The sequence below is a fragment of the Giraffa tippelskirchi genome, chromosome 2, assembly GCF_054371585.1.
Source record: "Giraffa tippelskirchi isolate mGirTip1 chromosome 2, T2T-mGirTip1v1.2.pri, whole genome shotgun sequence".
Lineage (NCBI taxonomy): Eukaryota > Metazoa > Chordata > Mammalia > Artiodactyla > Giraffidae > Giraffa > Giraffa tippelskirchi.
In genome coordinates, this window is record NC_137276.1 from 90,999,346 (window position 1) to 91,026,834 (window position 27,489).

General features: G+C 43.2%; 1 protein-coding gene, 2 long non-coding RNA genes and 1 other non-coding gene across 8 annotated transcripts in view; 2 read left to right on the forward strand and 2 right to left on the reverse strand.

The window, feature by feature from the left end:
* SLC9A9 (solute carrier family 9 member A9) overlaps nt 1-27,489 on the forward strand; it is a 634,995-nt gene that overhangs the window by 576,833 nt on the left and 30,673 nt on the right. The gene's annotated exons all lie outside the window — the stretch shown is intronic.
* Nucleotides 997-13,372, forward strand: LOC145538095 (uncharacterized). The gene is made up of 2 exons (XR_014076638.1): nt 997-1,298; nt 9,000-13,372. It is a non-coding gene; the product is annotated as an uncharacterized LOC145538095 (long non-coding RNA).
* On the reverse strand, nt 12,550-15,054 carry LOC145538091 (uncharacterized). Its single transcript, XR_014076634.1, has 3 exons — nt 14,921-15,054; nt 13,431-13,482; nt 12,550-13,029 (listed from the first exon to the last, which is right to left on the reverse strand). It is a non-coding gene; the product is annotated as an uncharacterized LOC145538091 (long non-coding RNA).
* On the reverse strand, nt 20,158-20,230 carry TRNAV-UAC (transfer RNA valine (anticodon UAC)). Its single transcript has one exon. It is a non-coding gene; the product is annotated as a tRNA-Val (tRNA).

A 27,489-nucleotide genomic window follows, 5' to 3' on the forward strand; every position in this document is an offset into this window, starting at 1 on the left:
AAAAAAAGAGGCAGTATCATCTTAACATGGAGAAAGGAATGGCAACCCACTCCAGTATTCTTGCCTATACAATTCCATGTACAAAGGAGCCTGGCGAGTTACAGTCCATGGGGTCACAAAGAGTCAGACATGACCGAGCTACTAACATATACACACATCATCTTAACAAGAGCTTGCAAATATCATATATTAAGGGCTTCCCAGGTGGCACAAGTGATTAAGAAACTGCCTGCAATGCAGGAGCCACAGGAGATGTGGGTTCGATCCCTAAGTCAGGAAGATCCCCTGGAGAAGGAAATGACAACCCACTCCAGTATTCTTGCATGGAAAATCCCAAGGACAGAAGAGTCTGGCAGGCTGCTAATCTTTAGATTAGCACACAAAGAGTCAGCCATGACTGAGTGAGAAAAATTTAATTAATTAATTAAAAATATATGGAATCTAGAAAAATGGTACAGATGAATGTATTTGCCAGGCAAGAAAAGAGACACATACGTAGAGAACAGACCTACAGACACAGTGAGGAAAGGAGAGGGTGGGACAAACTGGGAGAGGAGAATTAACATATACACACTATCATTTGTAAAATAGATGGCTAGTGGGAATCTTGCTGTATAGCACAGGGAGCTCAGTTCTGTTCTGTGTGGTGACCTAGGGGGTGGGGGAAGGGAGGGAAGCTCAAGAGGGAGGGGATATATGTATACTTATAGCTGGTTCACGTTGTTATACAGCAGAAACCAACACAATGTTTTAAAGCAATTATTCTTCAATTTAAAATAATGTAAGAGCTTGTTCTTTGAGATGGAGATTGACAGGAGAATTCTTTGAGTCAGGAATGTAAGGCAGGGGTTATGTGGCGTGAGAGGCCATCTTGCCCTTGCTCTAGGCAATGGTCAGAGGTGAGGGGGGACAACATCAGTCCCAGATGTCTCATATTGTTAGAAAACAGTAGCCAGCTGCACTGAAGGAAGACACAACATGAGGGACTCAGTTTCAAAAGTGAGAGGACCTCCCAGGAAGCTGGGGGTGCTACCCCAAGGAATGAGTTGCCCGCAGGCAGGTGTGGAATATCACTTCTCGGCCAGCTGTATAAAGCAGGAGAGGTTTTCATCCACTCGACAGAAAGGCAGGATGATGGAACAGATGACTGCACTTGGCCCTGCTTCATCCTCAGGCCTGGTGAGCCAGGGTCTAGTTTGGAAAGGCCATGCTTACCCCTGGTGGACACCAAATGGCTCACCTGCTTCTCTTCTTTGGGACAGATTCAGAAACAGTCAGACGAAGGTTGGAGCAAAGAGGTGAGAGCAGACTTTTTCCAGAGAAATGCTCATGCTTCCAAAAACAGCAAGGCCAGACCTTTTGTAGTGGTGCTTTGGTGACATTACAATTGAAGATTAGCAACCATTTCTGGGTTTCCACCAAAGTTCATTATGGCTCCTTTGCCTCGATATTGGGTTGAGTCTTGTTGCAATATATTTCCAGCTTTTCACCACCGCCCCTCACCCACACATCCATCTTTGTTCAGCAGATGACAGAAGTAGGTTACACCACATCCTCTTTCATAGAGAAAGGGCAAGTATTTTCCTGGGCTATTTTGCTTCTCTGTAACTTAAAAAAGATTTAACAAGTCAAATGGTCAGCATACAGATTTTGTTTCTCCATGAAGATTGGAGCTAAATGCTTTTTTCACCTTCTGGTAGACAAATATTATAGAATGTCTCTCATCTCTCAAAAGGACTAACTCATTTAATTTTTCCCCAAGGTTAGGGAAGTGTCATGTATGTTAAAAACATTTACTAAGGCTAAACTTAGGGGAATCTCAGAGAAGCTGAAACGTGGCATGGTTAGCTTCACTCTTCAGTCTCCTCATGTTTAGGGTTGGTATTCAGTACACAAGGGCACAGCCAGAGCAACAGCTAGAGACAAAAGAATATTCTCTCCCCACCACTGTCAACATAATTAGAAGAGACGTTTTCCCCAAATATTTTTATTTTATGTAATAAGATCTGATATATCATCTGCTTCTAATCCAACTTTACTTGTCCTAATTCCACCTCACCCCCGCCTCCCACCACCATTATTGTTGTTTAGTTCTGCAAGGTATTGGGTTGGCCAAAGCATTCATTCATGTTTTTCCATAAGGCATTACAGAAAAGCCCAAACAATCATTTTTGTCAGTCCAATAAAAGGTGTAGCTATTGTTAATAGAAGCATCTAACCTGCCTGGGAATGAAGTCTGTTTTTGCCAGGGTCCTAGAGAAGAATTTCTCATCACCTGGAATAAATTGTTTTAAGATGGAATTGAATTGGAATAAGAAGTCCTTGGGTCAAGCCCCACATCTGCCACTTAATCGTCGGCCCTTGAGCAAGTCATTCTTTCCTATGGTTTTAACTTCCTTATCTGTGAAAATGGGAACACATACGTCACAAAACTGATATTTAGAGCAGATGGAATACTGTGTTCTCATTAACTGTTAAGTGTTGTACCAATATATAATAATGCATGATATTTCACTGGTTTGTTCCATTACACTTCCCAACTAACTATAAGAGAAGGTCATAAGCAATAGGGGAAGCAGGTACATTTCTTTATTAATGTAGAATATTTCTGAACCCATACCAAAATAAGATGTGATTCACTTCACCAGCCATGTAAGGTTTTTCCTAGATATACCCAAATTATCAAAACCTGGACTACCAATCTTGATTTTGATTTTTGGCTCTCAGTAGTATTTCACTGTCTTTTGGGTTCACTGAACCATCCTTCCCTTTTTTGCTAAGAATGAACCTTCCTAAGAGAGAAGACTTCCCAGGTAATCTGTCTGCCTGCCAATGCCAGGGACAATGGATTCGTTCCCGGTAACACCCTAGAGCCTGTGCTCTGCAACAAGAAAAGCCACCAAAATGGCCCATGCACTGCAACAAAGACCCAGCACAGCCAAAAATAAATAAATAAAATTATCTGCCAAAAGAGAGAGAGGCCAGAGCAGGTAAGAGTCCTGGCCACTCTAGACAAGGCAGCTGACCAAGGGCCAATTAAGTCACAATAGACTTGCTTTTAAAGAAAAGACCACCATCTCCCCCGACTGTGTTGGGTAGGTAAGGAGCCAGTTTTTATCCTGGCTGAACTGGACAGGAAAAATTCTCTGGAAACCAAGTTGTTCACAGAGAGATTTTACAACCTAGGGCAACTCTACCTTTCTGGTTGCCCATTTCCTGATCACTAAAATAAGACGCCTACAGACAGCTGAAATCCTCCCAAAATAAAAATCCAGTTTGACTGTAGGACATTCTTAGTCTTGAAGGATTTTAGGCCTAGAATATTTTTTCTAGAACTTAAATTTTCTTCTGATTATCTATTCATGAAAATTATGACCACCTGTACTTATTAGTGTTTATAGAATCATGTGAGCCTGTAAGACAAATTCTTATGGATACACCAATTCTCATCACTGCCCTCTCCTGCACACACAGGAGTTGCCCCCTAGTTTTCCTTCTCCCTCTAGCGGTCCCCAACATTTTTTGGCATCATAGACCAGTTTTGCAGAAGGTAATTTTTCCATGGATTGGCGGGGAGGGATGGTTTCCAGATGATTCAAACATTTTTCATTTATTGTGCACTTTATTCCTATTAGCACTTCCCAGGTGGTGCTAGTGGTAAAGTATGTGCCTACCAATGCAGGAGATGTAAGAGATGTGGGTTCAATCCCTGGGTGGGGAAGATCCTCTGGAGAAGCAAATGGCAACCCACTCTGGGATTCTTGCCTGGCCGGCTAGAGTCCATGGGATCACAAAGAGTAGGACATAATTGAAGCAACTTAGCACACTTCACTTTATTTCTATTACTATAACATCACCTCCACCTCAGATCATCAGGCATTAGATCCTGGAGGTTGGGGATCCCAGCAAATACTCCCTCGACCTAAACAACTATACCTACCCCTGCAACCCTATAATTTCTACAACTAGGAAGAATCACTGTGTTAGGATGGGGGCAGGAAGCAGAAAGTATCCATTTCTGAAATTGGTGCCAGCCTAGATTCTAAATTGGGATTTGTTTTAAGTGCAAGACATTCTGGGTTTGTTTTGTAAAGGCCACCCCACCCCCACACTTCACTACAAGATTCTCAGCCCTCATGTTGGCCTGATACCAGCCGAAAATTTCATAGCAGCCCCAGATTTCTGTGACTTTCCTCTAGAAAGGAGATCACTACACAGCCTGTGGAAAAGGAAGACAGTGTTCCCCGGAAAGTGCTCTTAGTTTACAAACCTCATTCACAGGCTGAGTCAAACTGGTTGGCAAATCACAGTTGCTAAGAATGTGAGCCTCTAGGCTTCCTTTCTAAGCTGCTTGAAAGTGGAGAGAAGGGGATATTGCTCTAAATCTCAGTGAATGTTGAGGGCAGTGCGAAAAACCCTTTCCCGTTGACTCAGAAGCATCTGTCAGTTCGGGACCACTGCAGCAACAGAGGGGCAGATTAATCTAAAAGGGAAAAATTAGTCTTTAATCCCCCTGAAACAATACATGTTTGATCTGGCCAGTTTGATGTTTGATCACATGAACCAGTTCATGTGAAAAGTATAACCTTAAATTTAAAAAGATATCACTCAAAAAGTAAGCTGAATCCTTTGTCCAGCCAGAGATATCTCCATGAAAGGACCAGCATGAATAAGCGCGGATATGATATTCGGGAGTAACAGGATTTCCAGAGACACAGAGAGGTTTTTTTTGGTCTCCAACTCTCACCCCTGGGAAAAGCTCAAAAATTTCCAACCACCAGGCACATGACCAGATGCCCCATGGTGAGGTCTGGTGGGAATTCACATGGACCAGACTCAGGGAATGGCTGAGAACATTCCTTCCTTCTTTCAACCTTTTCTTTTAAGGGGATGATTAAATATCCCCCAAAGACCAGTTGAGATAGAGGCAAACAAAAGGTTAAGAAGATGTGCTTTTAAAGGAACATCTGTTTATTCACCCTGGAGTACAGAAACATGAGAAGGAAGGGTCTGGGAATCCTGTGCTCAAATGGGGAGGGAGGAAACCGTCTTCCTTACGAAATAGAAATGACTGGAGAAATCGTGAAACCAAGCCTGCATCAGGTGTCCTGGGTTGGAGAAATGGGAACATACTTGAAAAAAATCATACAGTGAAGCCTAGAGGAAAATTTACCGTTTTGTTTTTTTTTTTTTTTTGCTTTTCTACTTTTTTGTTTTTATAAGAAATTTTTCAGAAAAGAATTATTGCAGGAATTTCCCTGGCAATGCAGTGGTTGAGACTTTACCTTCCAATGCAGGGGATACAGGTCCAACCCCTGGTCAGGGAGCTGGGATCCCATATGCCCCACGGCCAATAAATCAGAACATAAACAACATGGACCTAGAGTGAAGTAAGTCAGAAAGAGAAAAACAGGTACCATACTATTAATGCATACATATGGAATCTAGAAAAATGGTACAGATGAACCTATTTACAATGCAGGAACATAGGTGTAGAAAATGGACATGTGGACATGGGGGTGGAGGGTATGATGAATTGAGAGAGTAGCATTGGCATATATACACTACCCTGTGTAAAATAGATATCTAGTGGGAAGTTGCTGTAAAACCCAGGGAGCTCAGCTTGGTGCTCTGTAGTGACCTAGAGGGGTGGGATGTGAGGGAAGCTCAAGAGGGTGGGGATATATGTATACAGATGGCTGAATTCATTCTTGTACAGTAGAAACTAACACTAACATTGTAAAGCAAGTATACTCCAATTAAAAATAATAATAAATGAAAAGAAGTTAAAAAAACAATACTGTAACAAGTTCAATATTGTTGTTACAACATGTTAGAACAATATTATAACAAGAAGCAATATTGTAACAAGTTCAATGAAGACTTTAAAAATGGTCCACATCAAAAATAACTTTTGAAAACAAGAATCATTGCAAAGTATGATTATAAATATGTCTTCTGCTGTGTCCTTAGTCAGGAGAGAAACGGTCTCATTGTCTGGAGGAGCAGGGCCTGGTTCCTAACCTCCTCCCTCTCGTTCTACGGCTCCTGGCAAGGCAGCCAGCCAGCCCAAGCCTGAGACTGCTCACATGGAAAATGGGTTGACCTTTGAATTAGAGAAACTTTAGAAATCAGCTCAGGACCCTTGATTTATGTATTCAGGTTTGGGAAGAGAGATTCATTAATATGAAAGGAACTTGAAGGCCAAATTGAATCTCAGCAAACCCAGGGAGGGAGAAAGTACTTTCAAGAGAACATTAAGACCTTGTATATATAAATGTCATGGAGTTGGTCAAAACAGATTTAGAGCTGGTAAGCCCTTTAGAGATTTCCTGCAATCCCCATGTTTTATAGAGGGAAAAATCTGAGCCTAGAAAAGCTGAAGTGACTTACAAAAAAATCACCCAATTTACATTATGTCAAAGTAAGAAATCAGGACTCTGTTCTGAAAAGGACTGAGCAAGCCACGGGGAGCCCAGGCCAGACATCAGAAATAATCACCCACACCTTCTGGACATTTTCCCTGGGCCAGGCACCATGCTCAGTGCTGTTGATGCTTTGGGTCATTAAGTCCCCTCAACTCTGGATGGTGTTATCTATAACCAGCACCAGCTTCATGGGCTTCAGATCAGGGGTGTTGCAAAAAGAGCCCCCTCTCCCGCCGATTCAGAAGGGCCCTGTGCTCTGCAGTAGCATCTTGAAGTTCTTAATAAGTTTTGAATAAGGGACCCCACATTTTCATTTCACGCTGAGCCCCACAAATTATGTATCTGGCCCTCATTATCTCCATGTTACAGATGTACCAACAGAGACATAGAGAAATTAAATGGCTTGCTTTTGGTCCTGGTCATTCATGAAGATGGGGGCACAGACAGAGTCAGCAGGCAGTGTGAAAGCGACCAAACGGACTGGCTACATGGATGCTGTGCTTTCAAAGCCCCTTTGGGATTTCCCTTCCTCTGCTGGCTCAGAGCTCTCAGTGCTCTGAGAAGGGTGACCAACAATTCCAGATTGCCTGGGACTGCAGGGGGTTCCCAAGACATGGGACTTTCAGCACTAAAATCAGGAAAGTCCAGGGCAAACCAGGATGACTTGGTTACCCTACTGTCCAGTTGCTGACTTGAGGTTCTGGAGGCTTCCCAGACCTTGTCCGTTGTGCCATGTCCTGTGTCCACTGGCCCACACATAGGTCCTCTAAAGTAGGCTCATCCAGAGGATAGGCTGAAGACCATAATCCGAGCAGAGATAGGCAGCCAACCAGCTGCCATTATGAGACTGGGGACCAGGCAAGCGAATCCAGAGAGACCAGTCTGTTTGGGAACAGACAGGCCTCAATCCAAATTCAGAAACCCAAGCCAAGCTAAAGCCAGTGTGGGTGCAGACAGTCAAGAGAAGAAGGCAACAGGCTGGAGCCAAGCCCCAAGGCGCAGTCTCAGGGGGTCTTCAGCTTACTCACTCTGTGACATTGGGGAAATTACTTACTTTGCTGAGCCTAACTCTCCTTATTTGAAAAACAGGAGACACATTACTAACTTCAGAGGTCGTTGTCAAGATGATTAATCTATAGATGTCCATACAGATATAGATAGATAGATGAATGGATGGATAGATAGGTAAATAGATAGATTGATTTATACAGTACGCATTTCAATATGGTCACCCTGAAAGTCTCAGCTTAGACATATTTAATTTCATAAATGGGCTTCCCAGGTGGCTCTGAGGTAAAGACTCCACCTGCCAATGCAAGAGATATCGGATGATCCCTGGGTCAGGAAGATCCCCTAAAGAAGGAAATGGCAACCCACACCAGTGTTCTTGCCTGGGAAATCCCATGGACAGAGGAGCCTTGCGGTCTACAGTCCATAGAGTTGCAGAAGAGTTGGACACGACTTAGTGACTAAACAACAACAACAAACAAAATATTCCCACCAAGGCTGATGTCGATCTACTAATGTGAGATCACTGAACGCAGAGTTGGCTTGTGCCAAATCTGCTCTAGGGAGCCTCCATCAGCACTTTACTGAGCTCGCCTCTGATGAAAGAACAAACCTTAACACTGAAAGTGTTATAGAAGAGAAAGGAGACGGGGAAACGGATCAATGTGACTTTGGACAGAGAGCAGGGAAGACCTCCTTGAAGAATGTTTCTACTGAGACCTGGAGGATGCATAGACATGACCTGGAGAAGGAAACAGCATGTTGGCAGGCCAGGAGGAAAGAAAGGGAGGAAGAGAGGAAAGCATGTCTGGGAAAAGCTTAAGGCAGGAAAAGACAAGGCTGTGGAGGAACAGAAACCAGACAGGGCAGGGGCCAAGTTCACCAGGCTCCCAGGCAGGGTTCTATGCTAAAGCAACCAAGGGCATAGACAAGAGGGAAGGAGGGAGACCAGACAGGCCAGGGCAGTATCCCAGATGGAAGATGCTGGCATCCTGGGCCAGGTTTCTGTATCTGTTTTAACTGGTATTTATTGAGTTTGTCCATGTACCTATACCTGTGTGAGGTCCTGGTGATTCACCAGTGAAAACACTGCCCCAGCCTTCATGCAAGTGAGAACCTGTTTTAAAAGATACAATAATAATTAACTCTGGAGTGTTTACTGCAAGCCAGGCATGGTACTTTATATTCTACATACATTGTTTCATTTAATTCTCAATTAATTCTAGGGAGTAGGTCTAAATACCCTCAATGCCTAATACCGTTGCTTGACCTATTAGGTCATAAACTAGAAGCAGGTGATTCATGGTACAGGTACCTGGGTTTCTCTGGAAGGCAGGTGGATGCTGACATGATGGTAGAATGGGGTCAGGTTGTACAGGGAGCCAGCAAACCCCTGTTATCCTGTCCAGCACCCTGTTTCTGCTCTTCTCCACAGCCACCCTGATGGTGCAGTAGAACCTTCCAGGAAGAAGTATGGCTAGTGTGGGACACTAAGGAAAACAATGCCCATGTTTCTCAGTGTCTCATACTGGAATGTTATGAAATTCCACTTCTATTTTTCAGGTCACTCACACCAAAGAGGATAAAACAAATGTTCATAATCTGATGAAACTACCAAATATACTACAAAGGAGGTTTTGTTAGACTATTTTGCTCATTTGTAAGTAAATATGAGAAAAGGAAAGATATACCCATTTGAATGCAGAGCTCCAAAGAATAGCAAGGAGAGATAAGAAAGCCTTCCTCAGTGATCAGTGCAAAGAAATAGAGGAAAACAATAGAATGGGAAAGACTAGAGATCTCTTCAAGAAAATTAGAGATACCAAGGGAACATATGATGCAAAGATGGGTTCAATAAAGGACAGAAATGGTAGGGACCAAACAGAAGCAGAAGATATTAAGAAGAGGTGGCAAGAATACACAGAAGAACTATACAAAAAAGATCTTCACAACCCAGATAATCACGATGGTGTGATCACTCACCTAGAGCCAGACATCCTGGAATGTGAAGTCAAGTGGGCCTTAGGAAGCATCACTACGAACAAAGCTAGTGCAGGTGATGGAATTCCAATTGAGCTATTTCAAATCCTAAAAGATGATGCTGTGAAAGTGCTATACTCAATATGTCAGCAAATCTGGAAAACTCAGCAGTGGCCACAGGACTGGAAAATGTCAGTTTTCATTCCAATCTCAAAGAAAGGCAATGCCAAAAAATGCTCAAACTCCGCACAACTGTACTCATCTAACATGCTAGTAAAGTAATGCTCAAAATTCTCCAAGCCAGGCTTCAGCAATACGTGAACCATGAACTTCCAGATGTTTAAGCTGATTTTAGAAAAGGCAAAGGAACCAGAGATCAAATTGCCAACATCCACTGGATCATTGAAAAAGCTAGAGAGTTCCAGAAAAAACATCTATTTCCGCTTTATTGACTATGCCAAAGCCTTTGACTGTGTGGATCACAATCAACTGTGGAAAATTCTGAAAGAGGTGGGAATACCAGACCACCTGACCTGCCTCTTGAGAAATCTGTATGCAGATCAGGAAGCAACAGTTAGAACTGGACATGGAACAACAGACTGGTTCCAAATAGGAAAAGGAGTACGTCAAGTCTGTATATTGTCACCCTGCTTATTTAACTTATATGCAGAGTACATCATGAGAAACGCTGGGCTGGAGAATGCACAAGCTGGAATCAAGATTGCCGGGAGAAATATCAATAACCTCAAATATGCAGATGGCATCACCCTTATGGCAGAAAGTGAAGAAGAACTAAAGAGCCTCTTGATGAAAATGAAAGAGGAGAGTGAAGAAGTTGGCTTAAATCTCAACATTCAGAAAACTAAGATCATGGCATCTGGTCCCATCACTTCATAGGAAATAGATGGGGAGACAGTGGAAACAGTGACAGACTTTATTTTTCTGGGCTCCAAAATCACTGCGGATGGTGATTGCAGCCATGAAATTAAAAGACGTTTACTCCTTGGAAGGAAAGTTATGACCAACCTAGCTGCTGCTGCTAAGTTGCTTCAGTCGTGTCCGACTCTGTGCAACCCCTTAGACGGCAGCCCACCAGGCTCCCCCATTCCTGGGATTCTCCAGGCAAGAACACTGGAGTGGATTGCCATTTCCTTCTCCAATGAATGAAAGGGAAAAATGGAAGTGAAGTCGCTCAGTCGTGTCCGACTCTTAGTGACTCCATGGACTGTAGCCTACCAGGCTCCTCCGTCCATGGGATTTTCCAGGCAAGAGTACTGGAGTGGGGTGCCATTGCCTTCTCCATGACCAACCTAGACAGCATATTAAAAAGCAGAGACATTACTTTGTCAACAAAGGTCCATCTAGTCAAAGCTATGGTTTTTCCAGCCGTCATGTATGGATGTGAGAGTTGGACTATAAAGAAAGCTGAGCGCTGAAGAATTGATGCTTTTGAACTGTGGTGTTGGAGAAGACTCTTGAGAGTCCCTGGGACTGCACGGAGATCCAATCAGTCCAACCTAAAGGAAATCAATCCTGAATATGCATTGGAAGGACTGATGTTGAAGCTGAAACTCCAATACTTTGGCCACCTGATGCAAAGAGCTGACTCATTTGAAAAGACTCTGATTCTCGGAAAGATTGAGGGCAGGAGGAGAAGGGGATAACAGAGGATGAGATGGTTGGATGACATCACTGACTCAATGGACATGGGTTTAGGTGGACTCCGGGAGTTGGTGATGGACAGGGAGGCCTGGCGTGCTGCAGTTCATGGGATCACAAAGAGTCGGACATGACTGAGTGACTGAACTGAACTGAACTGAAGTAAATATGACTCTGACAAATAGCAAACATTCTTGTCCACCACTTGACAGCTGAGAAATTGAGACAAGCCAGGAGAGAAGCTGAAGAGATGATTCTATGACTTGAGCTGTGTTTTTTTTGCCAAGCCACTTCTGGTCAAAAATATATTTCTTTTATCTTCAGTCATTTCTTTTTCATGGGGTGATGGGCAGTTAGTTTGAATCAGGGGGCTTAAATAGAATTGACCTTCATTGAACAGACCGATCAAATCCGCTAAAAGATTTCCTTGAGACCACTCTAGTCTGTAGTAGTTGTATTTTCATTGGCAGCCTCTTCCTTAGACATTCTCTTTCTATCAGTTCACTCTCCCCTGCATCCCTGTCATAACAAGAGTGGAATCCAAATAATCATGAACTTTTATGAGAACAACAAAACTGCTTTCAGGACTTTGAGGTCAGGTAGACCTGGTGTTATTTCTTTTTTCCAATACTTATGAGCTGTGTGAGTTTGGGAAATATACTTAACTTCTCTGAACCTGTTTCCCAACTGTAAAATGGCATTACCTCATTTGTATGATTGTCAAGAAGAATAAATGAGGTAAAGAATATAAAGTTCTTAGCACTCAGTATATCTATTGCTATCACCATCACCATCAGGAGCCGCTGCTGTGTAACAAAAGAATTGTGATTCAGTGAGAGGTTTACAAGAGGAGACAGGGGTCACCTGCTAGAACAGGGTGAGAAGCAATAGAGGAAATGCCTGATGGAGTGTCTCAAAAAATTGGCATCAACCCTCCCTTTCCCAATCTATCCAAATGACCCATATCAGTTGGCATTAGGATTCTTGAGCAGATGTTGATATAAAAACCGTGACTGCATTTTCACTTCCTGAGCAAAGGAAAAGAAAATTTTTTTCTCAATCCCAAAAATCTAATTTTGACGTATGTTCCAAGATCAAATATCAAAATATAAAATATTCTTCAAAGTTGTGATCCATAGACCCAAATCAACTAGTCAACCCTGACTTAGAGCTGAGTGGCCACCAGCAGGAGGAGCTAGAATGCCAGTGTGTGTGTTTCTGTGTGTGTGTGTGTGTGTGTGTGTGTGTAGGAGAGTTGTGACCTAAGGATGGCAATGCTCTTCACTGGGCTTGCAAATAGTCAACCCTTAGAAAAAAGTCTGTGTGTAAAAAAAAAAAGGAATTTATGTCACTGGACTTAAATTTTAATAGGAATACTTGAGAAGAAAGGGAAAGATGTTAAACCAAACTTAAAAAAAAAAAATACTGATAGGAGATGGATCTTGGATGTCTGAGGAAACCTTCTCAGAAGTCATTATTGTTCACATTATCTTTATTGAGAGAAATCTCAGAAAGACTCCATCTTATCAGCAGTGATAATGCTAATTTACTGGCTTCTCTGAAGATAGACCTTGGATGTCTCATCCATGAGTCAGCCTTGGCTGGACTCTTATCAAGTCTGTCAACTTGAAACCAAGTTTTTGACTGAGGCCTGAATGCCACCAACATGAAGCATAAACATCCCCTCTAATCCCAAAATGCCTCTGTTGTAGAACTCCAGATGACTAAGAGACTTTGGGTTCCTCTCTTGGTTTCATATCTTAGACACAGGATGCAGTTTTTCACTGCTGGAGAGAAACAAAGGCATTTCCCAGGCACAGCCATTAAGGTGGGTGTTTCCTGGATGGCTCAGCCACCAGTTATTCAGAAGATTAACCCCAGAAATTGGATTTTCAAGGCTCTTTCTCATCTCTCTCCTCCCTGAGGCCTTCTCCCTGTTCGGTAGAAATCTCACCTGTGTATAGAAGACAGGAAAAGGAGAAAAATGTTGAAGAAATTCCATTTTCTTCTCATAAGCAGAACTGGAATGAAGTTATATTGAAGCCCCAGACCAAATCCAGTGGCTACACCATCCAATGGCCACTAAGAACTGACTGTAGTTGCTGCCTTCCCATGGAGATCTAAGATATTACTGAGTCCTCTTCCCCTTCCCCTAGTTTCCCTCTTGCCCTCTTTTCAGCTGACAATATAAATATTTTCTGGAAATCAGTGCCAATAAATGCCCAGTGGAAGATTTTTTGGTTTAGCTTCCTAAAGACTAACCTGGTATAAATAAAGTCCTTCTGTTAAGACATGAAGCAACTGGATTTTTTAAAGCACCAATTTAGGGGCCCAAGGGGCATTCTCTGAACTGACCTGAGCCCAGTCCTTTGCAGTTTTAGAGGGAAGTGAAGAGGCCTAGCCAGTCCTGCAAGGAAAACACAGGTCACTGAGGCCTGAGGTCTAGGTGAAAAGACCCAGGTGTAAGCACAACAAAATGGAATCAAGTTACGGTTCTGTCATTAACTATGTGACATGGAGCAGGTCATTTATAAATACCCCTCTGAGGCTGAGTTTGTTCATATATATTTAAAAAAAACAAACAATTCCACATGTCATTCCTGCTTCACACCAGACATTATTTCCTGTAAGGTGACATCTGCCTCTGAGCCTGGCATTCAGTTTCCTTCATGACCTGGTTCTTCCCACTTGTTCTAACCTCATCTCCACGGCTTGGCCCCCTGTTCACCACCTTCACACAAAGGCTCTAGCAATACTGAAAATCAGTTTCCTACCTCTGCTCCTCTGCACATGCTATGCCTGCCCCTAAGCAGTTCTCTCCCTTCCTTCCACCCACCTTCCCCCACTAAAACCATCTGGAAGAGGGAAAATTGTTCGTCTTTGAAAACTCAGCCCAAATATCACTTCTTATGAGCAGGTCTCCCCAAACACCTCTGTACACACACCCCTCTCTTCACCACACACACACACACACACACACACACGCACACACACACACACACACACAGCCTCCTCCTAGAGTCTCTGACTCCGTGACACACATCTTGTTTTATCCCACCAACACTTTTCTTCAGCTCATCTGCCCGAGAGACCTCAAGGGCCCCTTTTTCCAATGTGCACAGTGGCTGCCGATAGGCTGGCAGTGGCCCTGGAGGCTCCCTGGGGACAGGAAGGCGGCTTAAGAGTCTGTGTGTCACACCGACCGGAAGTGTCTGGAAGTCGGAGAGGAAATGCCTGGAGATGCAGCAGAGGCTCCGCGGGGAGGGGCAGGATGCTGTGGCTGGAAAGGGAGGGCCGGGGGAGGCTGCCAAGGAGTGGCCCGGGTGTTAGTAGGGGCTGTCAGGGGCTTAACGGAGGTGGATTTGTAAGGTGGGAGGGGCTGGACTCTCTTGAGAAGGATAATTGAAAACAAAGAGGATTATGTAATTTGAAAATATCCGATTCCAGAAAATGTTCTGAACGCTGACAGTGGCCCACTTTACTCACACTGGTGTGAATTTTCCCTCCAGTCCTGCCCCAGTCAGACCTTCGCCACTTGTGTCTGTCCTCAGTGAGGGGACCAACTGTCCTAGCTCGTGGGAGGGTCTGTCCTCCCCACAGCTCTCCCCTTCCCTCACCTCCTTCTTCCTACATCTACTCCCTTCCTCTGTCTTCAACTTCCTTCAGTCTCTAGTCAGTCACTACCTTTATTTCTTTCTCTCTGGTCATTTCCTCCCTTTTCTCTGTTTCAGCCACCCACCCACCCACCCCCTCACCTCATCCCCTTGTCCCACATAAACCTCACGCAGGCTTCCTGGCCTGTTCTGCATCTCCTGATTCCCTCCAATATTTATTAGCATGAATACCTTATTTTTACCTACTTTTCCCCTTCAATATAATTTCCGTTCTGTTTCCTGGAATCCTTTGGCTCCGAGTTTACTTGTTTCTGCCACTTCATTCGTTAGACAGTCACTTCTTAAGCACCTACTATGCTCCCTGCAGTGTGCAGAGTGCTAGGGAAACAAAGATGTATGAGCCCGTGTCATAAAGCTGAAGTACAGACAATCACCCAGAAGTGTGGGCTAGGGGACCAAGTGGGCCATTGGAAAGTTGTGGGACGTTTCCACTGGGGAGGTGGAGAAAAAGCCTGACCCTGCCAAGTCTGCAAAACCACAGCTTTTGAAAAACCGTTTCCACCCTCTTGCTGACTTCTCCGAGCCTCTGGGGTGTATTAAGCCTAAATTTTGTGTGAATATAACAGGAAGCAATTGGTACCCTTATGAGACAGAGATAGAAAATTATTGTTTAAATGTGACAGATTTTCACAACTCACTATGTGTGCATTTTGCACAAAGGTCCAAATGGAGTCAGCAAATCAGAACAATTTGGGAGAAGTGTGCGGGAGTGTTTGTGAAGGCTCAGCAGACCGTATACCAGTCCTGTGGTCACTTTGTAGGATTAACCAGGTTTCAAAAATGAGAAAATATGAAAACATAAACATAAAAAGATTTTCCAAGGTCGCGCTGAAGGTGGTGATGGAGGGAGTTAGGAACTGAACACTCTCTCCTGAGTCTATTTCTGAGCTACTGTACAAATGCAGCTTCTTGAATACAGATGTTGAACAGGTTTTTGCCTTTAAAATAAGAGTAAAAAAGACTCTTATTTTGGCCATGTTTCAGTGCAGATCTCCTAGGGAAAAGGGGGTCCATTTGAAGGGAAATTAATTGCTTTAAGCTCCTGGAATACGAATCAAATGCAACTTCTCCCTTTGCCTTACTAAAGAGTGCTGTGAACCTTAGAGAGTAGTTCTCAAACATGACTGCTCATTAAAATACCTGGGAGTTTTGAAAACCTTAAGCTCAGGGCTCACCCTGGACCAAGTCAGAATCTCTGGGAGTGAGACCCAAGCATCATTATTTTTTAAAGACTCTCCACAATGGAGCCAAATTTAAGCACCAGTGCTGTTGACACTGTACACATTGGGATGAGCCAAAGCTTCAACCAGGACCGATATTTGCATCCCACTTCTAGAGAGCAGGATTTAATTGGTTTGGAGTATGGTCTGGGCTTAGAGGTTGCCAAATGATTCCAATGTGCAACCGAGTTCAAAAGCAACTACTGAGGAGACTTGCCACGCAAAGTGTAAGTCCGTGGACCAGGAGTGTGGTCCACTTGTGCTGCTTAGAAATGCAGGTTCTCAGGCTCTACCCCAGACCTATTGAGTCTGAATCTGCATTTTAATAACATTCCACACTGATATGGATGCATGCACATTTGAGTTTGAGAAGTATTGTTTTACAGCAATGTCCCTGACAAAATTTTTTTTTAAAAATTACAAGGTAAAAATGTTTTTACATTTCTGAACAGTGAAGGTTTGCCTCCTTATTCTTCTAATAAGGTCCAGAATAGGCACAAGAATGAACTGCAAAATTTGAGAAATGGAAATAATAATAGATAGTGATAAGAATGATACCTAATGTTCATTAGCATTTGCTCTATGTAACGTATTTGCATGCCAGGCACTCTACATGTACTACTGTGTTTGATATTTACCACAAACCTATGATATAGATGGACTTCCCAGGTGGCACTAGTGGTAACAAACCCACCTGCCAATGCAGGAGACATAAGAGACAAGGGTTCAATCCCTGGGTTGGGAAGATCTCTGGAGAAGGGCGTGGCAACCCACTCCAGTATTCTTGACTAGAGAATCCCATGGACAGAGGAGCCTAGCAGGCTACAGTCTATAGGGTCGCCAAGAGTCAGTCTATAGGGTCACATAAGAGTCTCTTATGACTGAAGAGACTTAGCACACACGCATGATATAGATACAAGCATTGTGCCCATTTCACAGCTAACCAAACTGAGGCTCAGACCCAGGTGAATAGCTGCAAGACTGCATAGATCAGCAGATAGAGGACTTACCCTAAGATTTCCATAACTTGAAAGCACTTGCTCTTAATTTCTTAGTCTGACTTTCCCAACCAAACACTCAGGGTGGATTACACATGTGCCGAGATAGAGATCCCTTGAGCCCTCCATTAGTCTAGCAGGGCTTGGGATGGCCACTCACTACAGAAAAAACAATTAGGAAGCTCTGTTCTAAATTATGCTTTTTCAAATTATACTTTTTGCTCTGTTGTTATACAGAGAGGAAGCCCTGTCTCCTAAGGTTTAGGTGACTTGTCTAAAGCCAGGATGGGTCCAGAGCCGTGGGGTCCCAACTGCCTGCATGTCTCCTCCCACTAAGCAGCATTTCTCCAAGTATGGTCTCCAGACCAGGAGGATCGGCATCACTTGGGAACTGTGAGAAATGTAAATCTGCAGGACCCACCTAGCAAGTTGTTCTAACGAGCCCTCCAGGCTGTCCTGATGTTTGGCCTTTTGAGCACCAGCAGGCGAGCAGCCCCAGTGGCCCTGCCAGTGTGCTTGCTCACAACTCCTGTGCTTGAGCCCCTGCTATAGGCCGAAGCTTCTCTGCAAAATACAGATGTCTCAAGAGGCTTAGCTTGGAACTAAGCTGAAATTTACATGCTGATTTAATCTTCTTAGGGCCTCCTTTACCTCTCAGGAAAGAATCATAATGCTCTAGAAAAGAGAAAGAAAAGAATGGATAACAGATAAAATATTAAGCACTCTTTCCATGCCTTCAGCTCACTTTCTGCTAGGGCAGCAGACAGGTGGGTATCAGAAAAGGAAAAAAGAACTGACATTTCCTGAGCACCTAGTATATGCCAGGCATCAGGCACCCAATGATACAGCATATATACCCTGCTCACCTCTCATGTCATTAATAGAGTGATCGCTGTCTGAGAAATAGGGAAACTGAGGTTCAGAGACTTGAAGTGACTTGCCTAAAACCAAAGTGGTGATGGTAGCCCCAGGGTTTTTCTGGCAGCCTGTGCTTTATGTTCCTTACTCTCCAGCAGGAGAGGTAAAAAGCTTAAGGCACACTCACTATCTGGAATGACTGGATTTCAGAATTCTCAGAACAAACTCCCAAAACAGATCCGCCTACTCAGAGCCCCGGGATACCTCGCTCAACAACCCTCTTCTGTGTTCTGTGTTCTCGCTGCACTGTGGAAGCTGCTCGCAAAGCATAAGAATAGATCAGCCACAAACAGTGAAATAATTCAGCTGTGCCTGAGCACCCTAAAACTTAGAAAGCTATTCTTAACTGGCAGTGTCTGTTTCAAGACAGCGGGCCCTGAGTTGCCAATGCCCTGCTAAGCAGCCTGTGCTTCAGAAGACCAAGGAACTTCTTTGCCACACCTAGAACTTGGGAAATGAACTCCCAAGAGAAAGGAACACGTGAAGATATTGCTAGCGAGCAGGTCTTCCCCACATCCCAGTAGGAGTTGGTGTTCATGCTGTTAAGTGCAACGGAGCTATGACCCAACACTGTTAGTTGCTCACTCATGTCCGATTCTTTGCAACCCCATGGACTGTAGTCTGTTAGGCTCTTCTCTCCATGTGGATTCTCCAGGCAAAAATACTGGAGTAGGTTACCATTCCCTTCTCCAAGGGATCTTCCTAATCCAGGGATTGAAGCCAGGACTCCTTCATTGTTGGCAGATTCTTTACTATCTGAGCCACCAGGAAAGCCCAATGATCCAAAAAGTGAAACAAAAAGGAAATTGGCTGATTCAATCACAGAATGAGATGGACACCTGGTTAAAAGTTAAATTGGTTTGTGGATCCATACAGACTTCCTTTGGGCTTCCCTGATGGCCCTAGTAGAAAGGAACCCGCCTGCCAATGCAGGTAGACATAGAGACTTGGGTTCAATCCTCGGGTTGGGAAGATCCCCTGGAGAAGGGCATGGCAACCCCCTCCAGTATTCTTGCCTGGAGAATCCCATGGACAGAGGAGCCTGGCAGGCTGCAGTCCATAGGGTGGCACAGAGTCAGGCATGACTGCAGTAAGTGAGCATGCATGCACGCACAAACTTCCTTCAGTGTCTGTTTGCCCCAGCACCTACCCAGCACAACCTCAAAACACTCTCTCCCCAAGCACCATCCACAGGTTAGACAAACAATGGGTAATCTGAACGGGGAAGCCCTTCCAGCACTTGGTCCAAATAGATCAATTCTATGGAGAATTCAGCAGGCAAAACAAAAATTTCAACTCAACCTTTCACATTCATGCAAGGAGAAAGCCATTTTCCACTCTGAGTAATTTTATTTTGAATTATACGCTTTTGCCAAAATACAGGTCAGTTTTTTCTGTAAGGGCCTCCATGGGGCATTTTCCCTCTTGCTGGAGGTTAAGTCAGGGACTCTTTGAAAACCTGCATCCAGCCCAAGGGTTACCACTTACTTGTCACTACTGGGACTCCAAGTTCCACTTCGTATTGTCCTTTCCAGGTACTTACACCATCACCATGGCTGACTCTCAGGTTGAAGTCAAGAAAAGGTTATTCAGACATGATGGGCAATGCCATATTATTAACAACTGTAGGTCCTTGAAACAGGAGTGATGATAGAAAGATTCACAATGATAGCCACATGCCAGAAAGTGTGGGGGCTTCATTTCTCAATGGGCAAAAAAGGGGTGCCATGAGCAAGTGTGGGGGGGGCAGGAGGTTTTGCATGTTTTGCTCAATTGTTCCATTTCATATTATGAAAAGATGTTGCTGTGTAATTACAGTAATGCTGGAAATGATCTGAAGCACAATTAAAAATCTACTTGAATAAAAGAGAACAAAAATGGTCTAGAAAAGTGTGATTTGAAAGGTTAGCTAAACAATGGATATGAGAGGCTGTTGGTACATTGTCAGTTTTAGCATCATCTACAGATTGGTGGTGGGGGCAAAATTTTTTTAAGGATGCCTTAGAGTCAGTTACATTTACTGAGCATAATCTCATGAACTATTTAATCATCCCCCAAATCATTTATCATTCCCATGTAACAGATGAGGAAGCTGAGACTCAGAGTGGTTAATGGATTAGCCTGAGGTAATAGAACTGAATAGTGGCATGGTAGATTTTTTTTAAATACTTATTTATTTATTTGGCTGCACCAGATCTTAATTGCAGCATGTGGGATCTTCAGTCTTCATTGCAGTAGACAGGATTTTTCAGTTGCAGCATGTGCGATCTATTTCTCTGACCAGGGCTTGAACCAGGGTCCCCTGCATTGTAAGTGCAGAGTCTTAGCCACTGGACCACCAGGGAAGTCCCAGCCTTGAATGCAAGTCTCTCTTCTTTTCACTTCTACTGCTTTCTGTATCAGGAAACCCACCTTAAAGTGCCTGCAGGGACAAAGCAGGCCGGACAAATAAAGGGAGCTACCAGATTGGAGGGGAATAAAAGAAATAAAAACAACCGATATAGGGTCAGGGAGACATTAGGAAATGGTGAGGAATACAGCAAAGTAGAAAATGACAGACAACATCTAAAATGAACAGTTGGTACTCAGAACCATCTGTCAGCTTTCAGGAGAGCAGATCCAATTGCCAGATCTGCTGATTGTTCAGATTTCTATATAAGGCTTCCTGTTAGTTTGTTTTAATGTTAGTGAAAAAAAAAAACCCTTAAATGTCAGATATTTACCTATTCCATCAACAGGCAAAACAAAACCTGGCTGCAAACTAATTTTGGTTCATGGACTTCCAGAGGTAACCAGCTTTTTCTTGACCAATAACAAATTATTAAATTTTATCACAGATAGGACTTCAATCAATGATCTTCTGACCAGCTTCTTCATCTTGTACATGAAAAATTTTCCAATAAGTGATAAAGACTTATTGAAATTATAGATATTAATCCCCATGATAATGTTACTTTTGACATAGTTCTATTTCCTACATGGGGCGTGCATAGAAAAAACATGTTGTCCAATCAAAGTTAGCATCCCAGCAGGAACTGTGTGACCTTTAAGCAAGTAACTCAGTCTTTCTGAGTATTCAGTTTCTTCATCTGCAAAATAGAGACACTGGCATGTGAATTACAAAATCAAAATGAGATTTAAACATGGCAGCTATTAGAAGTTATAGTACTCAAAGCCTATCTATCAGAAAGAGCTTGGGCAAGGTCCTCGGAAGGATATAACCATTTGAATGCGGAGTTCCAAAGAATAGCAAGGAGAGATAAGAAAGCCTTCTTCAGCAATCAATGCAAAGAAATAGAGGAAAACAATAGAATGGGAAAGACTAGAGATCTCATCAAGAAAATTAGTGATACCAGGGAACATTTCATGCAAAGATGGGCACAATAAAGGACAGAAATGGTATGGACCTAACAGAAGCAGAAGATATTAAGAAGAAATGGCAAGAACACACAGAAGAACTACACAAAAAAGATCTTCATGATCCAGATAACCACAAAGGTATGATCACTCACCTAGAGCCAGACATCCTGGAATATGAAGTCAAGGGGGCCTTAGGAAGCATCACTATGAGCAAAGCAAGTGGAGGTGGCGGAATTCCAGTTGAGTTATTACAAATCCTAAAAGATGATGCTGTGAAAGTGCTGCACTCAATATGCCAGCAAATTTGGAAAATTCAGCAGTGGCCACAGGACTGGAAAAAGTCAATTTTCATTCCAATCCCAAAGAAGGGCAATGCCAAAGAATGTTCAAACTACCACACAATTTCACTCATCTCACATGCTAGCAAAGTAATGCTCAAAATCCTCCAAGCCAGGCTTCAACAGTACATGAAACATGAACTTCCAGATGTTCACTCTGGATTTAGAAAAGGCAGAGCAACCAGAAGTCAAATTGCCAACATCTGCTGGATCATAAAAAAAGCAAGAGAGTTTCCAGAAAAACATCTACTTCTGATTTATTGACTACATCAAAGCCTTTGTGTGGATCACAACAAACTCTGGAAAATTCTTCAAGGGATGGGAATACCAGACCACCTTACCGGCCTCCCAAGAAACCTGTATGCAGGTCAAGAAGCAACAGTTAGAACTGGACATGGAACAACAGACTGGTTCCAAATAGGGAAGGAGTACATCAAGATTGTATTTTGTCACCCTGCTTATTTAACTTATATACAGAGTGTATCATGCAAAATGCTGGGCTGGATGAAGCACAAGCTGGAATCAAGATTGCTGGGAGAAATATCAATAACCTCAGATATGCAGATGACACCACCCTTATGGCAGAAAGTGAAGAAGAACTAAAGAACCTCTTGATGAAAGTGAAAGATGAGAGTGAAAAAGTTGGCTTAAAACTCAACATTCAGAAAATGAAGATCATGGCATCAAGTCCCATCACTTCATGGCAAATAGATGAGGAAACAATGGAAACAGTGGCAGATTTTGTTTTGGGGGGCTCCAAAATCACTGCCGATGGTGACTGCAGCCACGAAATTAAAAGACACTTCCTCCTTGGAAGAAAAGCTATGACCAACCTAGACAGAATTTTAAGAAGCAGAGACATTACTTTGCCGACAAAGGTCCATCTAGTCAAAGCTATGGTTTTTCCAGTAGTCATGTGTGGATGTGAGAGTTGGACTATACAAAAGCTGAGTGCCTAAGAATTGATGCTTTTGAACTGTGGTGTTGGAGAAGACTCTTGAGAGTCCCTTGGCCTGCAAGGAGATCCAACCAGTCCATCCTAAAGGAGATCAGTCCTGGGTATTCATTGGAAGGACTGATGCTGAAGCTGAAACTCCAATTCTTTGGCCACCTGATGCAAAGAACTGACTCATTGGAAAAGACTCTGATGCTGGGAAAGATTGAAGGCAGGAGGAGAACGGGACGACAGAGGATGAGATGGTTGGATGGCATCACTGACTCAATGGGCATGAGTTTGAGCAAGCTCTGCGAGTTGGTGATGGACAGGGAAGCCTGGTGTGCTGCAGTCCATGGGATCACAAAAAGTCAGACATGACTGAGCAACTGAACTGAACTGACTGAAGGCCCTAGGGGTTGCCACTCCCACCCTCATCCGTCTACTCTCCGTCATCTGTAAATTTTCTTTTCTTTCAGCATTTGGACAACCCAGTTGGAATACAACTTATATTCTTTAAAAATTAATGTAAAATAGAAACTGGAATTTCTGCTTTTGTCTGAAGCAGGCTCCACCACTAGATTTCTGTGCTTCCTTGTCACACACTTACTGGGTACCTTGTTTGGCAAGAGTCTTGCCTTCTTATTTGATATATGAAATACTGGAAAATGCACAGTAAGGATTTGAGCCTTACTTATTTGTTGTTTAGTCCAGTCGCTAAGTCACGTCCGACTCTTTGCAATCCCATGGACTGTAGCTCACCAGGCTTTTCTGTCCACAGAGTTTCTCAGCCATTAATACTGGAGTGGGTTACCATTTCCTTCTCCAGGGAATCTTATGGTTCCTGCCACAATCCAACCCATCTCCTGCAATGCAAGCATATTCTTTACCACTGAACCTTACCTTACTCTAGAGGAAAAACCCAGATTTTTCCTTCCACAGGAGGGGAGACCCAGTTCGTTTCTGCTGCGTTTCTTTGCTGAAAAGTGAAAGTGAAAGTCGCTCAGTCATGTCCAACTCTACGACCCCACAGACTATACAGTCCATGGAATTCTCCAGGCCAGAATACTAGAATGGGTAGCCGTTCCCTTTTCTAGGGGATCTTCCCAACCCAGGGATTAAACCCAGGTCTCCCGTTTTGCCAGTGGATTCCTTACCAGCTGAGCCACCAGGGAAGCCCTTCTTTCCTGGGAGTCTCCTTTATTACTCACACAGAGCACTTCACTTCTGATACTTCCTGTCACCAGATGTGGAGGGAGTGTTCTCTGCAACAACGAGCAGGTCTTGGACATCAGCTGGGTGTCCTACAATTTAGCTCTGTCCTGACACTGTCTACCAGGAGATAGCCTCAGATCTCACAAGTAAGGGCTCGGTCCCACCAAATGGCTTCCCTCACCCCTCACTTCAGATGCCAGCCACAAGTCCAGCTTATCACCTGTGCTGTGGATTGGTGGTTCCAACAGGTCTCTCCTCAGATTTTATTAACTCCCTAGAGAGGCTCCCAGAACTCAGGGAAATCTAATAAATCCCTTACGTACAAACCTTCAAGTTGTGAACTGTCAAAGATGCAAACACGTGTTCCATTACCATCAGGTGGGAGTGAAATTGCGGGTTGCTCTCCCTCTCCCATTGCTGACGACCCTTCAGCTCTACCATCTCCCACCTCTTCTCCCCCTTCCAGTCGGCATTTCTTCTTGCCTCTTCACTTGATGCCAGCCCCTGTATGCCAGCTGTTGTATGGTACTACCATACTTTTCAAGGTACTGTACTGTAAGATTAAAATGTTTTCTTTATTTTTTGTTTTTTGTATGTATTATTTGTTCAAAATACATTAAAAATCTATTACAGTAGAGTACTATATAGCCAACTGCATTAGTTGAGTACCTTGGCTTACTTTGTAGGACTTAACAAACAAAATGAACTTTATGAACTCACTCTTGGAATGGAACTCATTTGTATTTAGGGCGCTTACTGTACTTACTTACATACCAGTTTATTAAAGGAGATTATAAAAGATGGGGCTTCCCTGGTTTCTCAGTGGTAAGGAATCTGCCTGCTAATGCAGGAGATGTGGGTTCAATCCCTGAGTTAGGAAGATTCCCTGAAGAAGGAAATGGCAACCCACTCCAGTATTCTTGCCTGAGAAATCCCATGGACAGAGGAGCCTGGCAGTCCATGGGGTCTCAAAGAGTCAGACACGACTTAGGTACCAAACCACCACCAGTGCTCTCATCACTTAGGAATTTACAAGGGACTCAGGAGCCCTATGTCAGAACCCAGGGTCAAAGACCAATATATATATTTTTTTTTTTTTTCTATTATCTCACACTTAGTATAGGTATTTGTTAGTTGAAAACAGACAGAAAATCAAAGCTCCTAACTCTTTTCCCTTTCCCACATCAGTTGCCTAAATTCAACACTCTCTTTTCCACTGTAAACACCAACAATTACAGGAGAGGGTAGGCAACAGGGGTTTAGTTTTCTTTAGTTTTATTTAAGGTTAAGTGAATCCCACAGCAATGAAAAATCAATGTTGTATTTGGTCAGATAGACATTATTAAAGCACCTAGATTAAATGGAACATAAATAATAGTCGATTGATTTTTTTTTAATCCAACTTTTTGTAATTTGGTTTACAAGAAACAGTTATTCACAATGCACCAAGTGCTTGACTTGGCTGAGTATATTCTACAACGTTTTATATGAATTTACATTTCATCATCTCATCTTATTTGTTCTTTTTGTTTTTACAGAGGTATGTAAGAAAAGAGGTTTATAATTTTTTTTTTAATCTCTGGTCCCTAATTAAATACTTGATTTTAACAAGAAATACCTCCTACAAGAATTCAGACACATTTAAAATATGGACTTGTACTCAAAGATAGGATTCCTCAGTATTAGTAAATTTTGAAGGAATCATATTTTAAAACCTGATCGTGGAGATTAAACCACCTTCTGATCTTGAGACTACCCACTTCTCGAGTATCACATTATTCAGGAATTTCCAATTCCAGACCAAAGAAGATATCAGATAAGCTCCTGTGATTGACAGTAACATACTAAAATTCACAGCCATCAACCTCAGTCTCAGATCACATTCAACAACAGAAAGTGAACTTGGACAATGACAGGCAGTCCTCAGGTGGGTTCTGCTCTCAAGGTCTTCTCTCCCATAAACCCTGGAGATCTTGAAGCAATTATCAGGAAAATGCCAATTATGCCAATAACAGAACAGCCATAGAATGATAAACAGCATGAATTAGTCTCCCCTCTTGAGCCATTCCCCAAAGTATCTGTTCATGACAGTTTTCCTATCTAAAGGTGTGATCACCAACCTAACTTTATTCACATACTATTGATTTTTGGCAGAGTGAAGCCAAATAATACAAAAATAGTATAAAAATTGAAGAATACGTTCAGATGCACATATCTGCCAGACCACTTGTTAAACTCTGCCTGAACCAGTGCACATAAGTAGGTCATTGAAAGTCAATGCAAACCAGGGCAGCTCCCTTGGCAGGAGACATTAACCTGCAGGAGGAATCTTGCAGACAAGTGATACATTTTAGCTGAGCAGCTGTATATTTTATTTATGAATTGATATAAGCATACAGATATATGAGGAGAGGGATACATATTGTATGTATCCTTAAACACATTTCAAAACAAAGATAGATGGGAAGAGAGATTTATACCCACACATTCTTCAGTTTAAAGGGTTTCTTTTCCCACCTCTAGCCCCATCCCGTCCAGAATAATAATAATCAGAGCTCTAATTATAGCTCTGGGGCCTCAGTGCACTTGAGTAGCTTCCATTTTGTGCCTCCGCAAGGGTAGCACTGACCAGCCCCAGGCTCCTGGCTCAGAGAAGACCACCCATGCTACAGCCAGAGCAGTGCCTTCTAGGCACAGAGGGATCAAGGAATTCACATAAATCACTTGGTCTAAAAGGCACCAGCTTCCCAGGTGGCACAGTGTTTTAAAAAAAAAAAACCAAATCTGCCTGCCAGCACCAGAGATGCGGGAGACAGAGGTTCAATCCCTGGGTCAGGAAGATCCCCTGGAGGAGGAAATGGCCACCCACTCCAGTATTCTTGCCTGGAAAATCCCATGACAGAGGAACCTGGAGGGCTACAGTCCATGGGGTCACAAAGAGTCAGACAGGACTGAGCACATACACACCAAAAGGCACCAGGTTCTTTCATTTTGGGAAAAGAGGTCCTAAAGGGGGCCGATTTCCCTTCCTAGGCATCCGCTTGGATGTGAACCCCATTTTAGACAGTGGAACATGTGTTTGCTTCAAGTTATGGAATGAGAGGTCAGGAAGGAATCTTCTAGATCATCCAATCCACAGCTTTGGTTTTACAACTCTGGGCCACATAGATGCAGGGAAGCACAAACAGAGGACCTCCATGTGGCCTGAAGGAGGCAGGATGTACCAGAAAGAACATGGGTCCTGAAGCTAGGTCAACTCGTGTTCAAATCATAAGTGCAGAAACTGCATCAAATCTCTAACATTTCTGATCCTCAGGTTGCTCCCCTGTACCATGGAAATAATAGCATCAACCCACAAACTGTCATCAGTAGTGCAGAAATCTAAACCGCCCTGGAAAAAAAAAAAAAATCCTAATTCATTTGGTAGTGGAATCAGCCCAGACTGAACTTACTTGGAGGTATAAGCTGCCTGAAGGAACGAGGCTACATATGGTCATTCTTTATCCCATGGCAACCATACACCATGCCAGGGGTCAGTCAGTCCAGGGGCTTCTGAGCCAAACAGAAGGCCTCTGGCTCTGTGTCTTCATCCTATGTGCCCAATGAAGAGGCTGCGGATGCTTCTAGTCCCCCCAGCTCCTGACTGCTGTTCTGGTTAGTAGCAGGTTAGGGCCAAGAGAATGGCTCTTATTCCTAGGAGCAAAATCTAAACATCTAAAGCAGTCTTTAGTAAGGCACAGGGAGAAGTCAGATTGAT